The sequence below is a fragment of the Haliotis rubra genome, unplaced genomic scaffold, assembly GCF_003918875.1.
Source record: "Haliotis rubra isolate DU_JTF1 unplaced genomic scaffold, ASM391887v1 Scf503, whole genome shotgun sequence".
NCBI classification, from domain to species: Eukaryota; Metazoa; Mollusca; class Gastropoda; order Lepetellida; family Haliotidae; genus Haliotis; species Haliotis rubra.
In genome coordinates this window covers 188,852-213,092 of record NW_025767195.1, presented here as the reverse complement: position 1 = coordinate 213,092, position 24,241 = coordinate 188,852, and the positions used below count along the sequence as shown (strand labels likewise).

Genomic DNA, 24,241 nt, shown 5'->3' with positions numbered 1-24,241 from the left:
GGTCCGGGTAAGAAAATGACCCCCAGCTACCCATGCTTGTCCTAAGAGGCGACTAACGGAATCGGGTGATTAGGTTCGATGGTCTAGTTGATGTACCCCCAACAGAGTAAGGCTATAATATTAAATGCACATGATGTCAATCATTGGATTGTCTGCTCCAAGCTCGATTATATTCCGACTGTCGTCATGAGTTGAAATGTCTCTGAGTTTGGCGATAAACAACAAGCATCAATGCAGGGAGACAAAACACAACACGCTCCCAACCGATAAAAATTTTATGACGAAGTCTTATAAGATCCATATTGTTTAACCATCTCTCACCATAATCTGTAGACTGTTTCTGACATTTTGTGTTTACATAAAATTCAGTTAACCAATCTGATATCTCGTGTGTTGCCTAGCAACAACTTTGACATTTAAAACACAGAGACTTTATTATCTGAAAAAAAACCGTCTTATATTTTTTAGGATTATGTCAAAATAATATGGTGTCTTTATCCCTCCATATTCATCAACACTAGATGAGACTTTCACTAAATGTCAGTCAGTAGAGTTTGAAAACACATCAGTCATAAGAAGCTGAATTGATTTTATCGTAAATTTAAACTTGCAAAACTAGATGGCGTGACGTGAAACGAGACGTCACGTGGCGTTCAAGATTTTTGCCTCGATATAGCAACGTGAATGCGCGTGTGTTCTGTTGCTAATGCAAGCAACAGAACACAAGTGCGGACGTTTTGTCGGTTTTATAGTGTTAGCCAATCGAAAGACCATGCCACATATTAACGAGTATACCCCTCTCGTGCAGACTCAGTATACTGACTCCGAGACCGACGGTACGTCATTTAACGTAGAGTGGCGTCACGCGGCAAGGAGATTGAAGCACATCCTGCTGGTTATGGCTTGATGCTGGTAAGCCACCTTGTACATAGATGCAGAGTGAGTATGATTTTACCCCACAATATTCCAGCAATATCACATCGGGGGCACCAGATATGGGCTTCACACATTGTAGCTGTGTGTGGAATGGAACCTAGGTCTTCGACGTGACGAGCGAACTCTTTAACCACCAGACTACCCCACCGCCCCAGTAATCAGTAGGCGATAAATAATCGTACCATTCGTGTGCGCAGCTTTCTAACCGACTTCAATCTTAGCTGGGGCGGTAGGGTAGCCTAGTGGTTAAATCGTTGGCTCGTCACGCCGAAGACCCGGGTTCGAATCCCCACAAGGGTACAATGTGTGAAGCCCATTTCTGATGTTCCCCGCCGTGATGTTGCTGGAATATTGCTAAAAGCTGCGTAAAACCAAACTCAGTCAGTCAGTCAATCTTAGCTGTTCCCCCAAAACATCAGTGCGACTACCGACAGTCTTAGCTCTCAGAACCTGAAGCTAAGCCAGGTTCGAGCACATTCTCCGTTTTAACATGCGTAATTTGACAGTTTTAGAGATCAGGTTTTCTCGCAGTTCTGTGTAAATATCATTATGTTTATATGATTTTCATGGAGATAATGTACTCTGGCGGTTGTCTGCTTGAAGACTGTCAGCGAATAATTTTAAAAATTGCTTTAAACCAGCGTTCTCTCAAGTGTATTATGTGATAAAGTAAAATATTCAAATAACATGGAGGCACTATATTTTTACTGGATATGAAATAACCTTTTACCCTTTATTTATATTAGAATATTTATTCTGTCGCTTTAAATCCACGAACATATTATAAGCTATTTAAAACGATCGCCTTCCTTTTAATGCCGCCATCTAAAGATCGGCTCCGTTTGTTCAGGGATGTATGCTCTCGACGTGTATAGAAATATCATTACCCATAGACATGGCCATGTTCACATAATGAACCGCCGAAGGTTGTACCTTAACTCAAAGTGCGCCGCATACAAACTTAATCACACTGAACGTTACTCAAACCGGGCTGATGTTAAAATAGATAGACCCTGAACATGAATATCATTTCTTACGAATACATCCGTTTCACTCGGATGCGGGTCGTTTTAAGTTACGTCAAACATAGTTTTAAGACTGAATTAATACCTAAAATAATAGAAATTTTATTTGTAGGTCGGATATGCGAGAGTATGTTCGTACGACCTTCATGAAATATTGAAGGGACTATCTTAATCTCATCTTAATCATTCACTCGGAATGTGGAACACAACGTTATTTGAACAAGGCGTTTTAAAGTATTTGCAAAGATTATATTGTGCTACTCTTAAATGTTTAAGTTGTAATTTACGATTGGTCAACACTTCTCGTCGCGATACACAAGTAGGTGTAATCTTGTCAATTGCGAGTGTTCATATTTAATATCCTGTCGTGTCAATATATGAATCTAAGGCTGTATTTCTACCGTAGGAGGGGTGCGTCCTCACTGTGGCTACGCGATCAACGCCGTGGTTGTTTATCCGTCCATGTATACGGGTCTACAAATAATTTAAACTGGTTGGTGTCAATTATCACGCGTTCTTCTATTTACTTTGCCGGCTGCACACATAGGAGACTCAGACACTCTTGAAAACAGTTTTAAATAAAGCATATATTTATTCCTGTACGGGTAGATTTGATGCATTTGTATATTTCCTTGAAAAGTCCACTTTCGTATTCCCTCTTTTTGAGGGCATATATGGAAGTTTGGGTGTGTAGCTATAGGATCTGGTAACCCTTCCATTCTGATCTCCATATTACAGAAACCACACGCTTACGCCCAGATGGTTAGATTTGTGTGTTGGTTGTTTGCCTCCACTCTACAGCAATATTCAACAAAATCAAAATTGCCTGCCCTACTCGCTCTCTCACTCACTCACTCGCTCTCTCACTCGCTCACTCGCATCACTCACTCGCATCACTGACTGTGGGAGGCAAGCACAAAGCATATCTAGTGGCGAACTACTGACTATTTCTGGTCCAGATCGGAATATTTACAGGTCGTATACTAGTACTTGATACCACTATTGATTAAACAGAATCATGTTTGACTTACTGAAACCAAACGTTACTGTATGGCACCATATATCATGGTTTTCGCGAACGAATGTACATCAGTGTTACTTTTCCCATTCCGCGAAGTATATGACATGGTGACTGGTTTGTGTTTTTTTAGACAAAGTTTTGAAACATCCCAATCAAGATTGTGTCGTCCCCATTCGTGTAATGGTTGTTACATAACATCGCACTCAAGCAGCGCGTATCAATCCCATCGCTGTGCCTGACCACCCAATCCCGTTAGTCTCCTCTTACGACAACCACGGGCTGATGATGACCAATTCTAACCCAGATCTGTGTAATGAGAGAGTCGGTAAAGCTGGATAATTAAACGAAACCGGAATTGATGATGGAGCAGATTATACTTGTTAAACACGATGCTGAATTTTAATATGCATGAGCCTTTTAAACGTGAAACGTCAAATTTCACTGTATGGTTATCAAAAGCAATATGGCGGTGGATCCCGTGGTCCCTGGCGATGTATTTCGCCACCAGCAACACGTGCAGATACATTAGCAGCAGATGGCTGTGACCCTCTCGATCTCAAGTCTGACGTCACGATTTATCAAACGGTAATGATAAGATCTATTAACAATAATTACTGTCCCTTTAGCAACTTATGTAAATGTGCTTACGCGTGATCTTGCTTAAATAGCATCGTGCTTGTGTGGCCATGTCAGTACGACATTTAAATCAAGTTAATGTGTTCTAATCGCAATTCTCTAATGAATACGTATTTTAATTGAGAGAGAATGTGAATGCCAAATGGATATTTTTATATTTATTTTTTTATTCTATTCTATTTTATTTTATGAGGGTTTGGGTGGAGTTGTAGGAAGCTGAGTGGGGGGAGGGAGGGGGACATTTCTCTGTGCCAGCCATACATCCATTACCACCTGCTCGTGTCTGTCAATGTCAGGGTGGGAGGACTTGGTGTTGCGTCATGACCGAGGAACAGGTTACCTTTCAATGAATCATCACACTTCAAACGAGTATGTAAATTGTACAGGGGAAGAAAAAATGCATTACTTTAGGGACCGAGCGTTTTATCTATGGATAATGACTTTGGAGAGCATAGTTTTGCTTATCTGGAGATTATAAATACGTAAGATGCGAGCAGACTAGTGTCTAAACGAGAGAGTGGGTGAGTCTTACTTTACGCCGTCTTTAGCATTATTCTAGTGGGGAAACCAGAACTGGGCTTCTCATGTACCCTGGAAAGGAATCGAACCCGGACCTGACGCGCGAATACTTTAACCACAGGACCACCCCATCCACCAGGGTACAGGCAAAGTTTACAAATATTATACAAATACTGATCTGTTTCATGAAAGCGAGTGAATGTTGTCATTATAATGGTGGCCCAGCTGTTTATGTCCTAATTCGCTTTGCAGAGTTGCGTCCCTTAGTTGTATTAGAATCCGGTAATCGTCGGCGGGAAGCAAGGGACCGATGTAGCGCTGCGAGGAGCTTGATGTGATGGTCGTCAAGGGAGATAACTCTCTGTGACTAAGCATTCACCCTGCTTGAAGTCCCAGATGTGTGCATCCCTCATGGTTTTCATCAAAAGCATTGATCCGCTTGTCGAGGCAACACGTAAAGATGGCATAACTTTAAAACTGGTTCTCTTGCTTGTCCACAGATACGCACACAACATGCCGACAGTTAATGACTTTTGTAGACGGAACCAAGTTTAACAGAACCGCGGGACGTGTCTAATGTATTTTAGTATTAGCGATATGTTGAGCTTGCCGAGAGAAAATGGCTGGAGTCTCAGCGACGAAAAGCTATCACGACCTCCCCGGAAACAAGCCCATCAGAACACGTCAATACATGGACATATGATTTATGGAAAGAATATTTTTGCAACAACGTGATAACATTATGTCTGCGTATGGGACTCTTTTGCTTCCAGATAATTATATTTGAAGTGTTTATTCCTGGCAGATGCTCCTCCGTTGAAAGTGTAAGATCAAATTTACATTGACCGCTTATGGCGAGGAAACAAGGCCATGGGGAATTTCGGGGCACATGACGGATTAAAATCAGAAAAGAGACACTGAAATAATTGCAGGGAAATGAATCGTGAACTTCATCCTTATAAAACAAGGCCAGCAAATATTTTACACTGATCCCGTTAGACGCCTCTGCCAACATGCACATGTAGCTGATGGACCGTTCTACAACCCGGATCTTCAAGTGATGTTGGTGTTGCGTTAAACGACAAATAAACACCTTCCTTAAAAAATCTAACCGAAGCAATAAATAAACACCTTCCTTGAAACTTGTAACCGCGGCAATTCAAAAGTCTATTTTGAAGGCAATTATTGAAATGTAATTTGACATTTCTCTATGGCATTCATAATAATGTTACAATAATGTAACCTTTGTGGGAAATGTTGTTAATTAAACTCATCTGTTTCAGTTTAATGCTTATATTTAAATTTATTCTGTATATATAATAATTTATAAATATTAATACATGCATATATCGTTTTGAACACAGACATGTGTAGCAACGTGAGTAACATCGTAAACACCCTTGCGATGTCTCGATCTGTGTTTAAATTTCCAAAGTATTAAAATACCGTATTTAAATAAAAACGACATAACTATTTCCAAGAGCCGTAGGATTTTTACTTTAAGAAATATAAGTTAAAGAAATTTCTTTGTATTATGATTGTACTTCCATTTTATAAGCATGTGTTTTATGAATCAATAGGAAATAGATATTATATCTAGAGTTAGGGCTGCGCAATATAACCGGTTTACCGGTATTAACCGGTTCAGACTTGAAAACGATACGTATTGCGATACGCTGATAGAAAACCGGTATTTTGACTTGTATTCGGAAAACTTCGTAACACTCGGAAACCCTGATGATTGTGGCAATTGTGGTAATGGTGGTGGGAATGATCGTGGTGAAAATTACATTTAAATACTATCTTTATTCTTATTTTGTCATGATTAAAAGTTTTTATTAAAGCTTAATGAAGCATAGTGATTTTGTCATGTTTTTGCTTTATAAATAAAGCGTTAACGTGATCATTAGTAGTTTATTGTTAATACATATCGCAATATAAGCTTTCGCATCGCAATATATCGCAATATGAAAATTTTCTGCAATACCCACCCCTATCTAGAGTTGACCGGGTTGGTGGGGTAGAATAGTGGTTAAAGGGTTCGCTCGTCACGCCGTAAACCCGGGTTCGATTTCCCACATGGGTACAACGTGTGAAGCCCATTTCTGGTGTCACCCGCTGTGATATTGCTGGAATATTGCTAAAAGCGGCGTAAAACTAAACTCACTTACTCACTCCTTAAAGTTGATGAAACTGTGCGCTCCCCGGTGCCACCGGTGGAAACTGCCACAAAAACATGCAAAGGCAAGGCAAATCCTCACCTGAAGAAACACGGGAACATGTGGTTATTATTGTACGATTTCAAAGTGCGTCGTTTGCGAGTTGTGAGAATGGGTTACGTCATGCAAGGCCTTATAAGTATGGTAGGCACGTACGTGAAGGGCATTTCAAACATTTTTATTCACCAGTGACAAAAGCTATATCCGACGTAACTCCCTGTCTAACTTGTATCATATGCTACCCTGATTTTTTAAAAGATTAAGTGACGTATTTGTGACGTGTGCGACTGGTGGTGCAAGACGCCCTCACCTTTCCGCAAACAGCTGGTGGTAGCCCTATCTTCTAGTGATTCATAACCACATTCTCATCATACAATCACAGTCGTCCAAATGTATAAAGGAGAATTCTTGTGATAATGGGATAATTTGTACTGTATATTTACAGATTATACGACCCCTTTAGCTAACAGAGAAAATAGCCACCCTCATCTGAACTCTGAGTGAGTGAGTTTAGTTTTACGCCGCACTCAGCAATATTGCAGCTATATACATGGCGGCGGTCTGTAAATAATCGAGTCTGGACCAGGCAATCCAGTGATCAACAGCATGAGCATCGATCTGCGCAGTTGGGAACCGATGACATGTGTCAACCAAGTCAGCGAGCCTGACCACCCGATCCCGACAAGCTTGGGTTACTGAAGATCAATATTCTAACCCGGAACTTCACGGGTCTCTGAACTCTGAACATTGGGTTGTTGTGTTTTTAAAATCCGTGGCTGATGTATCTGCATTTCTGAGTCTTCGTATATTCACTAAACCTAGTACTGCTGACCTGTAAGGAAAACTGATTTTAGTCCCACTATTTCAAATTTACACTTACTATGAGGAAAGGTGTCTACTGCCATGGCAACGTCCATGCTTTAATTTTAATTAATTGAATTTTGGCCTGTTATGTGTGGTTACATGCAGATAAAATATACTCACCAGAAAATCGAAATCGGTACTCCATGTAGGAGTATCGGCCTTTAATTTAATCCCTGTTGCTCGATTTTTAAAATGCTGATATTTAGGTCATTTTTTTAAGAACGATGGCACCTTTCTGAAATTTGTACCACAACATTTTTCAGAAAACCGACCCGAACAAACATCTGTTGCTATGATACTAGTCCAGAGTTTGAGCTTGTCTTACTAAATGACCGCTTCTGTCTCATTTCGGACTTTGTGATTGGTCAAACATGTGTGATTGACAGACAACATGGGTTAATTTCCACTTCCACAAGTACTCTTGTCCAATGACCTTACAGATGTCACGTTGACAACTTCTATGTTGTCGTCACATACCTGCACGTGCTAGTTGATATAACTGTTAACGATCCAGCTGCCTTGTGGACATCACATACCGTTGTTTATCATAACGGAAAAGGAATCGTTTCTATGGCAACACAATACCCATGGACCACGTCCCCCGTTCTGTGATGATATAATTGGGGCACAAAGTGATACATGTTATTTCGCACGACTCTAGGACTGTTGTACCTCCCTGTGATGACAGAAGATGTCACATTGTGTTCGGTAACAATGTATACATATATTTTGATAGCGAAACAATAGACACCGAGACGGGCAACTTGACCCGTTATACAACTCCTGTCAACAGCTCTGCAGTTGACACTCCCCTCGTCATATTCATGTCTACACGCTTAACTCACAATATCACATCACGCAACCAAAATCCTTTAAATATTAGCATCTCTGTGTCAGATTAATCCCCAGACAATGTTATCTGCTTCCGAGTCTGTCACTGACCAAACAGACCTTAAAAAGATTGTCTTCAGAATTTGATTACAAGACGATTTCGTTTCAGACAATGCCGAAGTGTCTGATGTAAAGTCTTTGCAGTTATCTCGTCGTTGAAGGATAAGCTCTCAAAACGTGATGTGTGTTTGACATTTAATTGCATTTCTCAATTATACAATGCAAATTATGTTTGACGATAGAAAATTAATGTCTTTCATATTTGGAAAGTTTTGTTCTTAGATTTTTTACAAAGTTCCTAATTGTATGCAATTTAATAGAATAATGATATTATTGACAGCACTGAAAATATAATTATAGTGTACAAATTTAACACCCAAAAGCATGGTCTATGATTTTGTTACATTTACATTCTATTTTCGTTCCCTGTTCCTTGAGGAGTATACCAAAACTGTCTGTGTTTTATATGTGTTCGGTGGTGGGGTAGCCTAGTGGTTAAAGCGTTGGCTCGTCACGTCGAAAACCCGGGATCGAGTCTCCACATGGGTACAATGTGTGAAGTCCATTTCTGGTGTCCCCCGCCGTGATATTGCTGGAATATTGCTGAAAGCGGCGTAAAACTCACTTTAACATAAATACTTCCCTTCAGAGCAGAAAAGAAGATCCGGTTAGAATTGGTCTTCAGCAACCCGTACTTCTCTTTCTCTGTGAAGATCCCGGTCACAATAGGTCATCGTCAACCCATGTTTCTCTTCCCCGCGCCCTCCCCGACACTGAACATCCGGGAGGTTGAAATTGGTGGGAACTATGTTTAACGTAAGAGCCAACTAGGAGAACGACTGTTCGCTGGCCTGGTTGATGTATGCCTAGTGGCTGTATACTCCCCAGGGAGTTGAGATTGATAATACGATGTGCCATTGAGATTGACATCCAATGATCGAGGGAAAAAATATCAGCGCCTTGAACAAGCACTAGTTGCTTGGATATGGGCGCTATATCCTATAATAATAATAATAATAATAATAATAATAATAATAATAATAATAATAACACCCGAACCCTCTCTGCTGCATACAATCTTTAATCTGTAAAAATAATAATAATAATAATAATAATAATCCTATCCCAGTTGCGTAGATCGATGCTCATGATGTCAATCACTGGATTGACCGGTCCGGACTGGATCATGCACAGCACTCAGTCATATATAGCGGGAATATTGCCGAGTGTTGAATTACACAACAAACAAACAAAATATATAAAATCGAATCTCGAATCACGGAGTATCTCTCCCTTGTTAAACAAATAAATAAACAAACAAACAAACATAGATTTTTAAATCCGATTTGATGTTGTGGTTGCCAATACATCAGGGGTTATTTACCATAGTAAACAGTATAAACACTGATACTGTTGTAGTGACAATACCACCGCCATGTGATCCTGTCTCTCCATGAGTCTCCATTACGACTAAATCCACGACAGAATATCCCTAGGGTTTTATTGTGGCTTTAGTCTCTTTGTTGTCTCGGGTTTCATTCCAGCGTATGTTGTTATGTTTGGTGGTGGGGGGAAGACAGCTGACATTATAAATACCGTTATAACGTTCTTCAACCATCGGAGGGAAATCCCGTTATCCGTAGTGCAAGACTTGCGGAAATGTAGTATCGTCAACATCGACTGGGAGTATAATATGAGACAGTTGCCTGTCGTGAACAGTTAGCGACTGCGAGTTTGTGTGTCTACCCTGTACACGTGATGTCTCAGAAATGAGTGAGTGAGTGAGTTTAGTTTTACGCCGCACTCAGCAATATTCCAGCTATATGGCGGCGGTCTGTAAATAATCGAGTCTGGACCAGACAATCCAGTGATCAACAGCATGAGCATCGATCTGCGCAATTGGGAACCGATGACATGTGTCAACCAAGTCAGCGAAACTGACCACCCGATCCCGTTAGTCGCCTCTTACGACAAGATAGTCGCCTTTTTATGGCAAGCACATGGGTTGCTGAAGACCTATTCTACCCCGGATCTTCACGGGTCTGATGTCTCAGAAAGAAAATGAATATAAATGTCAATAAATGCATGGAACTTGTAGATAATGTGAGGCGGTGGGGTAGCCTAGTGGTTAAAGCGTTCGCTCGTCACGCGGGGTTCGATTCCGCACATGGGTACAATGTGTGGAAATAACCATTACAATTTCAGCCAGTCGGCATATATCTAAATTCACTCACTCACGTATTCAACAATCAATCAATCAAAGTTTAGCTGTATGTTTAGGTTTCGTGGAAGTGCTGGTATATCCAGTATATGTTTTACAGGGTATGAGGTCGGTGCAGAGAGTACAACTCCGCTGGGTGATAAGTCCGGTCAATGTTCATGTCACACTGACCTTAGGGCAAATACAGCTAATGTAGGTCACTGTGACAATATGAAATAAATCGGTGACTTCATTAAAAAAGCTCCTTGACCGAATATTCGGCAATTTAAATATTAGGCGTAATGTTAAAGCAGCTTTCTTTCGTTGATACTCGTCTATCGTGAGTTCAAATCCAAGTTTGTTTGAGTCATCTCTTACGATAAACACTGGTTCCATGGGTCCTTTTTAAACCATATTCCCCACGGTGTTGAATCTAAGGTTCAACCAAATAAGTCATTGCACTTATGACTGACTGACTGAGTTTAGTTTTACGCCGCTTTTAGCAATATTCCAGCAATATCACGGCGGGGGACACCAGAAATGGGCTTAACACATTGTGCCCATGTGGGGAATCGAACCCGGGTCTTCGGCGTGACGAGCCAACGCTTTAACCACTAGGCTACCCCACCGCCCATGCTTCAACGCTTTGATTTTACGCGACTTTTAGCAATATTCCAGCAATATCACGGCGGGGGACACCAGAAATGGGCTTCACACATTTTACTCATGTGGGGAATCGAACCCGGGTCTTTGGCGTGACGAGCCAACGCTTTACCCACTAGGCTACCCCAACGCCCTTCAACTGACATCAACTGACATCAGCAGACATCAAATGACTAGAATACTAAACTTAATATAACAAATATTAAAAAAACTAAATATTTAAATATATGTGAGAGGGCTCATTCTTTGTATATTAGAACCAGGCGACACCATAGTGAGTTCCAATTACAATATAATGTGTGTTTTTTTATGCAAATAGCTGCCCATTGCCGATGTGGCTTACGGCAACATTTACCTACTCACCATATAATGTCAGTTATGAAACTCGAACCCAGGCAGACAGACCTAACGACACCTGCTGTGCTATCACTTGTTGAATGATGGATTCCTACCCCACTATCACAGGTCCTAACTCCTCAAACATACACACAGCATAGGGTTAACCGTGGATTCTCAATGTCTGATATAGGTATTGTATATGTAATTAAACACTGCTCTGTTTCCGTAAGCATTCCTACAATTTCGGCATGGATTAGGACTCGCCGATGAGTCAGTGTTGTTTTTTAGCCGTTATTATAATCCACTGTGAACAGAACATAATTCCCGTAAACAGACGTAAAACATGAAAGGTGAATTTCTATGTGTGTACTAGGCTGATTGCCTGTGACGATCCGGGGTAGAATTGATCTTCAGTAACCCATGCTTGTCGTAAGAGGCGACTAACGGGATCGGGTGGTCAGGCTCGCTGACTTGGTTGACACATGTCATCGTATCCCAATTGCGCAGATCAATGTTCATGTTGTTGATCACTGGATTGTCTGGTCCAGACTCGATTATTTACAGACCGCCGCCATATAGCTGGAATATTGCTGAGTGCGGCGTTAAACTAAACTCACTCACTCACTAAGTTGACAATAACATGGCCAGAGCGCTGTTAATGTCGACTTATAAAGAAAGTAAAGACAAATATTTATAAAAGAATTTCAATATATTTAAATAAAAAACTCCATGCAAGTGAACAATCCAGTCTATGCATGAATATATCTTATTATCTTATTTACAGCAGATGCATATTTATACCTGAAAGGACCCGTGAAGATCCGGGTTAGAATTGGTCTTCAGTAACCCATGATTGTCGTAAGAGGCGACTAACGGGCCGGGTTCGGGTTGACACATGTCATCATATCCCAATTTCGTAGATCGATGCTCAATTTCGTTGATCACTGGGTTGTCTGGTCCAGACTCGATTGTTTACAGACCGCCGCCATATAGCTATTGCTGATTGCGGCGTAACAATAAAGTCACTCACTCACTTATGCCTTAAAGAAAACGCCCCAAAAACCCAACATATCCAGGCCATTTCCTAAACATAAATAATTCAGCCATGATTGATTTATAGACTACTTATTTAATGATTAACACAAAAAGTAGACAGCAATGAAGTGACTTCGTGCATTACTGCACCCAGTCACCGCCAAAACTATTATTAGCCAATCAGGGAACAGTACTCCTCTGGAAGGCGTGGCCTCAATTTTTTCGGTTTATGGGAACATAAACGCAAACATATTGCTCGTTGAGCCAATCAAATATCACGGAATCACTTTTAATTATTTATTTGACTTTGTGAACAAACAGTTCTCACATACAAGTCACGTATCATATATCCTTATGTTTTCTTCTGTTTCAGGAGACGCATCAACTTGGACGGCAGGGAGACTAGAGACATTACTCGTCCCTTTACCGCAAAGGTCAACGTGACATCGACGGAGCTGTAAAGTAAGTTAATCTATTCTAACTATATCAGTGCGTCTAGGCAGACAATGTAGGTATTATTCAAGTCGTCCGTCCTTCACGTGTACAGACACAGCAGACATAATGATTTCCCCTTAAAAGAGAAAAAAAACAAAAAACATGTGAATTATCTATTCAATCGATTTCCTCAATGTCGTCACGACAAGATGAAATTGAAGGATATGAACGATGGCTGAACGGTCTGTGGGTCATTTCGTGTCAGGCCAGACATAACTCCGAGCCTGTGCCGTCTCGTACAAAAAGTCGTTGTCGTGGATTAATCATTCCTAAAAGCCGCTACACTGCTGAAGCTTTATTTACAGAACAGCATCGAGTGTGATCGGCGAGGACTCGCTTCTCTGCTGTTTAACACCGAAGTCGGCATTATTTAAGATATATGAGTGAGTGAGTATGGTTTTACGCCGTTTTTAGCACTATTCCAGCAATATCACTGCGGGGGACACCAGAAATGGATTTCACAAAATTGTAATGGGGAATAGAACCCGGGTCTTCGGCGTTACGAGCTAACGCTTTAACCACTGGGCTACCCTCCGCCCCTCCAGATATATGACGACTGGCTGTAATTTGATCGGGCCTAGACTAAGCAGTGATTGATATACTGAGCATCAATAAACACATTGAGTTTAAACGCAGTGAGCCTGGGTTGATGTGGACAAGATAGAATCCTCATAACCCACGGATTGTATCCAGTGTTTCATTGTGCAACTGGGGAGGTCTGAGGTTGTACCTGACTATCGTGCACAGCGTTTCATCGACGTGGTTGTTAATTGTATTTGCCACAAAATCCACTGGTGTAGAAAGAGATAGAAAGGTAACACGTTGCCTAATCTCAGCGGAGTTCCGGGTTTGATTCTTCATCCTGGGTTCTTTTGAAATACTCACTTTGCCTACGTTGCCTTTAGCAAAATTTCATTATCATTACGCGGGGCACAGGAAGCCTGGGCTTAACATGCTGAACCTGTGTGACGAAACAACTCAGAACTTAGCGAGTGAGTGAGTTTAGTTTTACGCCGCACTCAGCAATATTCCAGCTATATGGCGGCGGTCTGTAAATAATCGAATCTGGACCAGACAATTCAGTGATCATCAGAACTTAGCGTGCCGGACCAATATATGGCATCCCTATACACCAAAAATACCGGACCCTTAGATTTATATCGAAAAGTATAAATATTCCTTAAAATCACTTTATAATATTCTTAAAGGTGGGTGAATTTGTTACTACGCCATCTTAATCCAGTGATACCATTATGAAGGATTGATGGAATAGGCGACACACACCGTAACCTCATATGATGTCCAAACCGGGTTTAGTGTAATGAGCGAACACTTTCATCACTAGGCCACCGTACCGCCCATATTTTGAAAGTGATGGTAAAGTGACAACAGCGTGAATTTTTTCCTTATTTTTTCTTTATTTCTTACATAACCGATATAACGAAGGGTGACTGAGACGAACCACGCAGGACCCACACCCTTAACAGTTTGCATGTATTAGGTCCAATATAGTCTGTCTCACAGTCCCTGAACCATATTATTTTCGCCACAGCCTAGCCCTCCCTGCAGTTCTAAAGCCCTAAATGAAGCAAGTCTCTGGTCTGCCTTGGGCTCCTTTTCAATTTAAATGGGTTTATTTGTTACAATCAAAATGATATATTCAGAGACTAAGTGTTAGTCTAGGACCAATACTTCCCATACAGGCTGCGTTTGAACGGGTTATTTTGAAAGGGAAGAAACAGCCACGAAGATCATCCAAGATCAAGATCAGCTGCCACTACCGAGGAAAAGGTCAATGATACATATAGTTCTGAATGACTGACCTCCCACCACACGTCACAAAGTCAGGGCCGCATCTCTCAGGAAGGAGCTGAAGACTGAGGAAGGAACTGGACGTAGCGAAAGTTCACATCTCTTGTGAGGCTTTACATCGTTTTGATGCAAGTCCTGCCTGCAGACTGTAGAGGTTTGTTACCATGGATGAGACATGGGTTCACCACGATCATCCAGAAACTAAACAGTCAAAGAATCATCTGACACCTCCTCCTCCTCCGATGAAAGCAGAGCCTGTTCCTTCAGCTTGCCGGGAGATGGGTTTGGTTTTCTGGGATTCCAAAGGAATCCTATTGGTAGAACAAAAGGTCAGACCATGAATGGCAAATATTATAATAATATTACATAACAGCGCATCGCGGCAAACTTCACCTTGTCTGACTGTGCGTTGTTCAAGTAGGACACTGCACATATGCTCTACTCTGTCGACCCTGCCACAATGGAGGTTTGTGACCTTGAAGGCTTTGAGCATCCCCTACATTCACAAACTTCGAAACTGTCAGATGTTCCACCCTGCCAGAACGTGAAGAAAGATCTGTTTGGCAAACATTATGCAAATGTTGATTACATCATTATTAACATGCACTCCGTCCGTCCGTGCGTCCGTGCGTGCGTGCGTCCGTGCACATTTGTCTTTTCCGGAGCAGAACTTTTAAACCGATCAATATTTATTCGCCAAACTTGGCACATACATAGGTCTGGTGATGAACTGGTGCCTTTTGGTAGTTTTGGATTTCTGATTATAATATGTTTTGCGTTTCAATGGCAACAAAGTTGACTTTGACTGAAATTGGTGTTGGTGCTCTTTTCCGGAGCAGAACTTTAAAACAATGTAATATTTCTTCACCAAACTTGGCAGATTGTTAGGTCTGGTGATGAACTGGTGCCTTTTGGTAGTTTTGAATTTCTGATTATAATATTTTTTTGCATTTCCATGGCAACAAGTTTGACTTTGACTGAAATTGGTGTTGGTGCTCTTTTCTGGAGCAGAACTCTAAAACCGTTCAATATTTCTTTACCAAACGTCTTACATAGATAGATCTGGTGATGAACTGGTGTATTTTGGTAGTTTTGGATTTCTGATTTTAATATATTTTGGCGTTTCCATGGCAACAAGTTTTACTTTGATTTTTTTTCACCAAATTTGGCACATAGATAGATCTGGTGGTGAAATGGTGCCTTTTGGTAGTTTTGGATTTCTGAATAAAATATTTTTTGTGTTTCCATGCCAACAAGTTTGGCTTCAACTGAATTTGGTGGTAGGTAGTTCTCCTTTCCGGAGCAGAACATAAAAACCTTTCAATACTCTCCTTCCACTTTGCCATATACACACCAAAATATTTGACATAACCATAACTAGTAGACATATTCATGAAGAGTATTTTGCCAATGCGGGGGATATTGATGACTTGACAATGAGAACTGACAATGACAATCTGAGAGTTTGCGTGCGTGTGCGTGTGCGTGTGTGCGTGTGTGCGTGTGTGCGTGTGTGTGTGTGTGTGTGTGTGTGTGTGTGTGTGTGACTAAAGCATGTTCAGGTCCATCAACGCAGTACACCACAGAGGTTTAGAACTTTCAGCTACCCTTACACTTGCTATTTATATTGTCAAGGTTGTGACTAATAGGGGTCTAATCCATCGTGTCTGAGTCATGCTTAAGATTCCTGCAGTGATAGACAAGGTCTTATGTCACCCACACGATAGACACAAGCCAAAAATGGCCTTTACAAATCAAATGTTAAAATCGTGATCCTTTGAAACGTTAATAACGCGGCCTTTTCTTGTTCTGTGTCTGCTGTATCAAATATTTCCCTCGGCTTCAAGGAAAAAGCGCAGACTGATTCAAATCTGACTGCTCATCGTTCACTGTATAAGATCCATGTTTCAAAGTTGACCGATCATTATACGGCTTGACCGATCACCCTCGATTATCCGGTGTTTTGTGTTTCTATGCTTCAATGTTGAGTGGGCCTATCACCCTCGATTTTCCAGTGTTTTGTGTTTCCATGCTTCAATGTTGAATACAGCTGGGCCGATCACCCTCGATTATCCATTGTTTTGTATGTTCATGCTTCAATGTTAACACAACTGGACCGATCACCCTCGATTATCCAGTGTTCTGTCGCTCCATGCTTCAATGTTGAAAACAGCTGGTCCGGTCACCCTCGATTATCCGGTGTTTTGTGTTTCTATGCTTCAATGTTGAGTGGGCCTATCACCCTCGATTATCCAGTGTTTTGTGTTTCCATGCTTCAATGTTGAATACAGCTGGGCTGATAACCCTCGATTATCCATTGTTTTGTAGCTCCATTCTTCAATTTAAAACAGAAGCCTAGACCCAGGTACGGTCGTGTATAAAGGTACTGTTTACAGATTCATCATATCAGTCTGACTTTGTAATTCATAAAAAACACACTCAGCGTTTTAGCAAAATTACTGTAAGAATATTACATCATGTTGATGTATGTGATTATCTCCGCACAAAACTTTGAGTACTTTAGCAATTTTGGATCAGTTTAGGGGTCATGAAAGCTTGCGTCTCGAGAAGGTCAACCTCATGGTCAAATGTTTTGTCAAGGTTAAACATTCCTGCTGACGCAGATTTGGTCTTTATATAACACTGTTTCTCTGTACAATGTCCTCGGCAGTTCAAACATACCGATTTGCCTGTTTTCAAATCGTAAATAATGATTGTGTGAGTGAATTATCACTGTAGGCGACTCAGAACGCCCTAGACACTTGTTCCCTAAACCGATAAATGACGGTGTGATTATATACTACCAAGATTAGTCACAAAATGTCAGGTACTGTATATTGAACTGTGGTGAGCGACGTTCAAGTGGGTTTTAAATACTTTACAAACAATGCACTACCCGCCAACGTTGTATTTTATCCCCTTTACCGTAACTTAGTGGGGTTTCCGTGGCTGGCCCGGTATGTTTAACTTCAAGATTTAATATTGGCTCACCCCCAAAACAGTAATAGAATCTGTACTTTACTAAGAATGTGTAATCCCAAATGTAACATATGTTACATTTGATCACTTTCTAAATGGCATTGTGCAGTCATAACGGGATCGGGTTGACACATGTCATCGTACTCCAATTGCATAGATCGATGTTCATGCTGTTGATTACTTTCTAAATGGCATTGTGCAGTCATAACGGGATCGGGTTGACACATGTCATCGTACTCCAATTGCATAGATCGATGTTCATGCTGTTGATCACTTTCTAAATGGCATTGTGCAGTCATAACGGGATCGGGTTGACACATGTCATCGTACTCCAATTGCATAGATCGATGTTCATGCTGTTGATTACTTTCTAAATGGCATTGTGCAGTCATAACGGGATCGGGTTGACACATGTCATCGTACCCCAATTGCATAGATCGATGTTCATGCTGTTGATCACTGGATTGTCTGGTCCAGACTCGATTATTTACAGACCGCCGCCATATAGCTGGAATATTGCAACAACCAATCATACGAACAATTTGTGAGAAGAGCGAACGCATTACCCTCTAGACAAATCATCCACCAACAGCAATTTTTTGTTAATTAGTAATATAGAGAGTCCCTCCCTATACGCTTAAACGCTGCTGCCACGGAGGTTGTTTCATCTTACACTGTGTTCCAAACGTTGCATTTATTGCTTGAAATGCTATTGACTGTCTACGGAGATAGGAATGTGACGTGGTCGTAAGTACAATTCTATAAGCATCCATTTGAAGTAAGATTCAACTTCAATTTCACCGATTATCTTCGGGGAAAATGCCAACATCTACAGGAAAAACTTTCTTATTTCAAATATCATCAGTCGAAATCCATTTTGCCCTTTTCGTTTATAATTACATTTCGATGTTTAATGTGATGTCTTCATCAAGCACGTGGTGTTCCTGCAACGTTTGGTGTAACGTCTGTTGGTTCACGTTGCGTGGTGCTGTAAACAGAGAGTGAGTGAGTGAGTGAGTTTGGTTTTACGCCGCTTTTAGCAATATTCCAGCAATATTCCAGCGGGGGACACAAGAAATGGGCATCACATATTGTGCCCATGTGGCGAATCGAACCCGGGTCTTTGGCGTGACGAGCGAACGCTTTAACCACTAGGCTACAACCCCCCCACCCCCACCCCCACCCGCAAACAGCGACAGAACTACAGTAGACCATGGTGATAAGGATCTGAACGGAACCACTATCTGTAATTCGTTATAACCGTAGTTCGTTATACACATGTCGACTATAATATACAACTAGTGGTCAGGACACAAAGAAGGTCGTGCTATCCGTCAGTTCGTTATACACATGTCGATTATAATATACAGCTAGTGGTCAGGACACAAAGAAGGTCGAGCTATCCGTCAGTTCGTTATACACATGTCGACTATAATATACAGCTAGTGGTCAGGTCACAAAGAAGGTCGAGCTATCCGTCAGTTCGTTATACACATGTCGACTATAATATACAGCTAGTGGTCAGGTCACAAAGAAGGTCGAGCTATCCGTCAGTTCGTTATACACATGTTGACTATAATATACAGCTAGTGGTCAGGTCACAAAGAAGGTCGAGCTATCCGTCAGTTCGTTATACACATGTCGACTATAACATACAGCTAGTGGTCAGGACACAAAGAAGGTCGTGCTATCAGTCAGTTCGTTATACACATGTCGACTATAATATACTGCTAGTGGTCAGGACACAAAGAAGGTCGAGCTATCCGTCAGTTCGTTATACACATGTTGACTATAATATACAGCTAGTGGTCAGGTCACAAAGAAGGTCGAGCTATCCGTCAGTTCGTTATACACGTGTCGACTATAATATACAGCTAGTGGTCAGGTCACAAAGAAGGTCGAGCTATCCGTCAGTTCGTTATACACGTGTCGACTATAATATACAGCTAGTGGTCAGGACACAAAGAAGGTCGAGCTATCCGTCAGTTCGTTATACACATGTTGACTATAATATACAGCTAGTGGTCAGGACACAAAGAAGGTCGTGCTATCCGTCAGTTCGTTATACACATGTCGACTATAATATACAGCTAGTGGTCAGGACACAAAGAAGGTCGTGCTATCCGTCAGTTCGTTATACACATGTCGACTATAACATACAGCTAGTGGTCAGGACACAAAGAAGGTCGAGCTATCAGTCAGTTCGTTATACACATGTCGACTATAATATACAGCTAGTGGTCAGGACACAAAGAAGGTCGTGCTACCCGTCAGTTCGTTAAACACATGTCAGCCTGATACACCTATCAACCAATCAGCCAACACGATACACCATTCAGCCAACATGATACACCACTCAGCTTGATACACCAATCAGCCAACATGATACACCACTCAGCTTGATACACCAATCAGCCAACATGATACACCAATCAGCCAACATGATACACCACTCAGCTTGATACACCAATCAGCCAACATGATACACCACTCAGCTTGATACACCAATCAGCCAACATGATACACCAGTTAGCTTGATACACCAATCCGCCAACATGATACACCAATCAGCCAACATGATACACCAGTCAGCTTGATACACCAATCAGCCAACATGATACACCAATCAGCCAACGTGATACACCAATCAGCCAACATGATACACCAATCAGCCAACATGATACACCAATCAGCCAACATGATACACCAATCAGCCAACATGATACACCAATCAGCCAACATGATACACCAGTTAGCTTGATACACCAATCCGCCAACATGATACACCAATCAGCCAACATGATACACCAGTCAGCTTGATACACCAATCAGCCAACATGATACACCAATCAGCCAACGTGATACACCAATCAGCCAACATGATACACCAATCAGCCAACATGATACACCAATCAGCCAACATGATACACCACTCAGCTTGATACACCAATCAGCCAACATGATACACCGGTCAGCCAACGTGATACACCAATCAGCCAACATGATACACCAATCAACCAACATGATACACCAATCAGCCAACATGATACACCGATCGGCCAACATGATACACCAATCAGCCAACATGATACACCAATCAGCCAACATCAATCAGCCAACATGATACACCAATCATCCAACATGATACACCGATCGGCCAACATGATACACCAGTCAGCCTGATACACCAATCAGACTGTGAATGGGCGATGCATGCTCCGGGCTTTGCTAACAAGGGGAGGTGGGATAGCCTAATGGTTAAAATGTCGTCACTCCTAAACCCCGGGTTCGATTCCCCACATGGATACAATGTGTAAAGCCCATTTCTACTCACTCGCCGTAATGTTCTGGAATATTTATAAAGCGGTGTAAAGCCATACTCGGTCACGTCACCAAAACGATATGGTCATAATCAATTGCCATGCAAGTGAAACGCTATTACACGAGTGAAAGCACCAGCCATGGCAAACGTCAACGTAAACGACACCAACACCATCTATTATTCACCTGCGAAACGATCACGCTGGTATAAGTACGGGTGGCGTATCGTTCTGTTGTACCCCAGACTCGGCGTTCGTTGAATCGAGGGGTGGTGGGGTAGCCTAATGGTTAAATTGTTCGCTCGTTACGCTGAAGACCCGGGTTCGATTCCCCACATGGGCACAACATGTGAAGCCTATTTCTGGTGTCCCCCGCCGTGATATTGCAGGAATATTGCTCAAAACGGCGTAAAACTAAACTCACTCACTCGTGGAATCGAGAATCGGGATTTATCTGTTAATAGGGCATTTCGCTAAGGGTTTGCAATTCTCATTTGCCTAAAGCATCATTTGATGATGGTGGATAGTCGGCGTTGTGCTGACTTCACGACGGTTGTGCGTTCCTGAATCCAGACATTTTAGTCTTTTTCGTTTCTTGTTTTGGTTGGCTTACGCTGGTACATCTATCACAATTCGTCACAGATCGTTGTTTTAATATTTCATTTCAGCAGGTTAAAGTTTTTGCATTGTAAATTGTTTATTTATAATGATGGACATATCAAACGATTTTGCATTTTTAAAACTTTACATATATCTGGTCGGCGGAGGAGAAATCCCCACCCCAACTGTTTTTCATTTTCTAAATATTTGTTTAAATCTACATTTTGGGGAATTGTATATATTCAAATTCTATATATAAAATATGTAACAAATCTGTTTTCAATAAAGACCTGGGTTTTGTGCGCATAATGTTGACAGTAGCTTTAAGCGCTACATTGAATTTAGAACCGTAAGTGTAGCGTGAAATGTTATCTTCAAAATGTCGCTGTTTACTTAGCAGCGCTAGCTTAAACAGTCCGGTTATTATGGCTGAAGGGATCGTTGTCGGCACAGGTACTACAAACATGTACCCCAGGTACGTTTCTGTTTAAAGACATGTACCCTAAACAAAGTCAAACTACAGAAACATACCCGGTACCCTAAACGACGGACGAGTCCATATTCCGCAACCCAAAACCGAAACCGTATGAAGTTGTTCCCGTTCAGCTGATTGCGAGTGGTGTACGTTGTGCACCGTGAAATATTCGTTACTGTGTATGCTCTTATATAACGTAATCAAATGCATCTAATACAACAGTATGACCGTTCCGATCAAGAAAACTCCACAATGCAGTGAGTGAGTGAGTGAGTTTGGTTTTACGCCGCTTTTAGCAATATTCCAGCAACATCACGGCGGGGGACACCAGAAATGGGCTTCACACATTCTACCCAAGTGGGGAATCGAACCCGCTTTACCCACTAGGCTACCCATCACCCCCCACAATGCAGAATGGAATCGTCCAAGGGTACGTTTCTGGATTCTGATTTTGGCTAGGGTACAGTTCTGTATACAGAAACGTACCTGGGGGTACACATCTGTAGTACCCGTGCCGACAACGACCCCTTCATCGTTATTTATGTCGAATGGGTATTGTTTAAATTGCTTATAGGATCTGGGTGCCGTACCCGTGCACCCCACTTATGGGGTGATGCTGTTATCACAACGCGCTAACTTCCCATGCACGGTTGTGTGTCACACCTCTGGATCCGTGGAAGCATTGACAATGCAAAACTGGTTAAAACTACTTCCGGTAGTCATGACATGTTATCCAATCACGCCACGTTCATCACCCGTAATCGGTGTTATCCTGCCTGCGCGTTGCTCGTGCACGTGAAAGTCGAGCGACTGTTGGGTTAATGCAACCATGCTGGGAGGTTATCAACAGGTGCATATTCTGAAGCTGTGCATATGATAGATTAGTGTTCTCAGAAATGATTATGGAATTTAACCGTGTTAACAACGTATATTGGCCCTGCGTCCCGCGGTAATGCTGTTATCATAACGCGCTAACTTCCCATGAACGGTTGTGTGTTAGTGTTTATCAGAACATATGTCTGTGGAATATAATAAATCAACATCTTGTTCAAATACTTCGTCAGGTTGACACTTCACTGACGAAGACATTTTTCGTAACACTCATTTGAGATTTTCAAACTTTTGATTGGTAAGCATTACCCCCCCCCTCCCCACTCACCTCTTCTCTCTCACCCCCCACCTCCATGATCCCGCACTGTGTACGGTTATCACGCATCGGTGAAAATGGCAAACGAAACAGAGTTACTTGCTAAAAGTAGAGTGAGACAAAACTCAAAATTAATCAGTCTCCCCACACAGCAAACGCAACACGGAGAAATGTGTGCACATCCGTACGGTTGGCATAAATAACGGCATACTTACCAGTCAATACGTTATTATTACTCTACCTTCAGATGTGCGTGTAGATTACAATTGTTTTATGTTTACAGAACACCAGAATTACATCGGAAAGAGCAAAAATGACTACTTTTCAAATGGTAAAATCTGATATTGAACCATATACGCCAATTCCCTCGGTAGTTTATGTAGTACTAGTATTTAACATTTAAGCCCACAGAAAACCTAGAGGCAGGGACAAACCTTTGAATTACAACCTTGGAAACGAACACGAAACAAGCGAACCTAGTCGTACCATGGGCCCGAGTTTGTAGTGCCACCTGCCCCGATGTTCTCAGTCCCTAAAACCTAAAGATGCAATATTTATCCTGTTTCTCAGATATTTGTTTATACTCTGGAAGACTTGTTAAGCACAGAATAACTGTTTATACACGATTGGGAGAAGGGTCGTCTTATTATCCGTTACTAACAATATAAATGCCTTGATTTGTCTGTTTTAAATACAACGGAATATAATATTGTCAACAGCTAAGCACGTCTTGGGCAAATTACGAAATCACAGGACAGTTTATCGAGATAAGTGCGATCCCAGAGGATGTGGAGATTCAAGGGCGGATAACCCTTGACAGTAGTCTTATCACGCTTGCAGTTGCTGCAGTTTGGTGGTTGCTAACCTACCCTCGGCCACCTCTCCATTAACAATGAGATCGTAGTCAAGGAAAGCGATCAAACCTCCGCAGATATTTATATCCTCTCAAGGATAGTCCAGTAAAGAAACATCAAGGCCTGGGAAATATATCACATATCTACCAATGGCATATAGTGGTGTTCAAGACTGAAGTATATGTCAATGGTCTCCATATCATTCTCAGCG

At 41.6% G+C, this 24,241-nt stretch overlaps 2 protein-coding genes across 4 annotated transcripts in view; one reads left to right on the top strand and one right to left on the bottom strand.

Annotated features, from left to right (window-relative positions):
• Positions 1-24,241, top strand: part of LOC124291952 — a 213,417-nt gene that overhangs the window by 57,476 nt on the left and 131,700 nt on the right. For 2 of the 3 annotated variants that reach the window (XM_046729034.1, XM_046729037.1), the window contains exon 2: positions 12,722-12,810. The gene's annotated coding sequence lies outside the window, so the exon portion shown is untranslated. Of the gene's footprint in view, positions 1-891; positions 913-12,721; positions 12,811-24,241 lie in introns of those variants that run through there. The other variant, XM_046729038.1, reaches the window with a different exon arrangement.
• LOC124291963 (cell death abnormality protein 1-like) overlaps positions 1-24,241 on the bottom strand; it is a 34,782-nt gene that overhangs the window by 6,779 nt on the left and 3,762 nt on the right. The window lies entirely within an intron of this gene.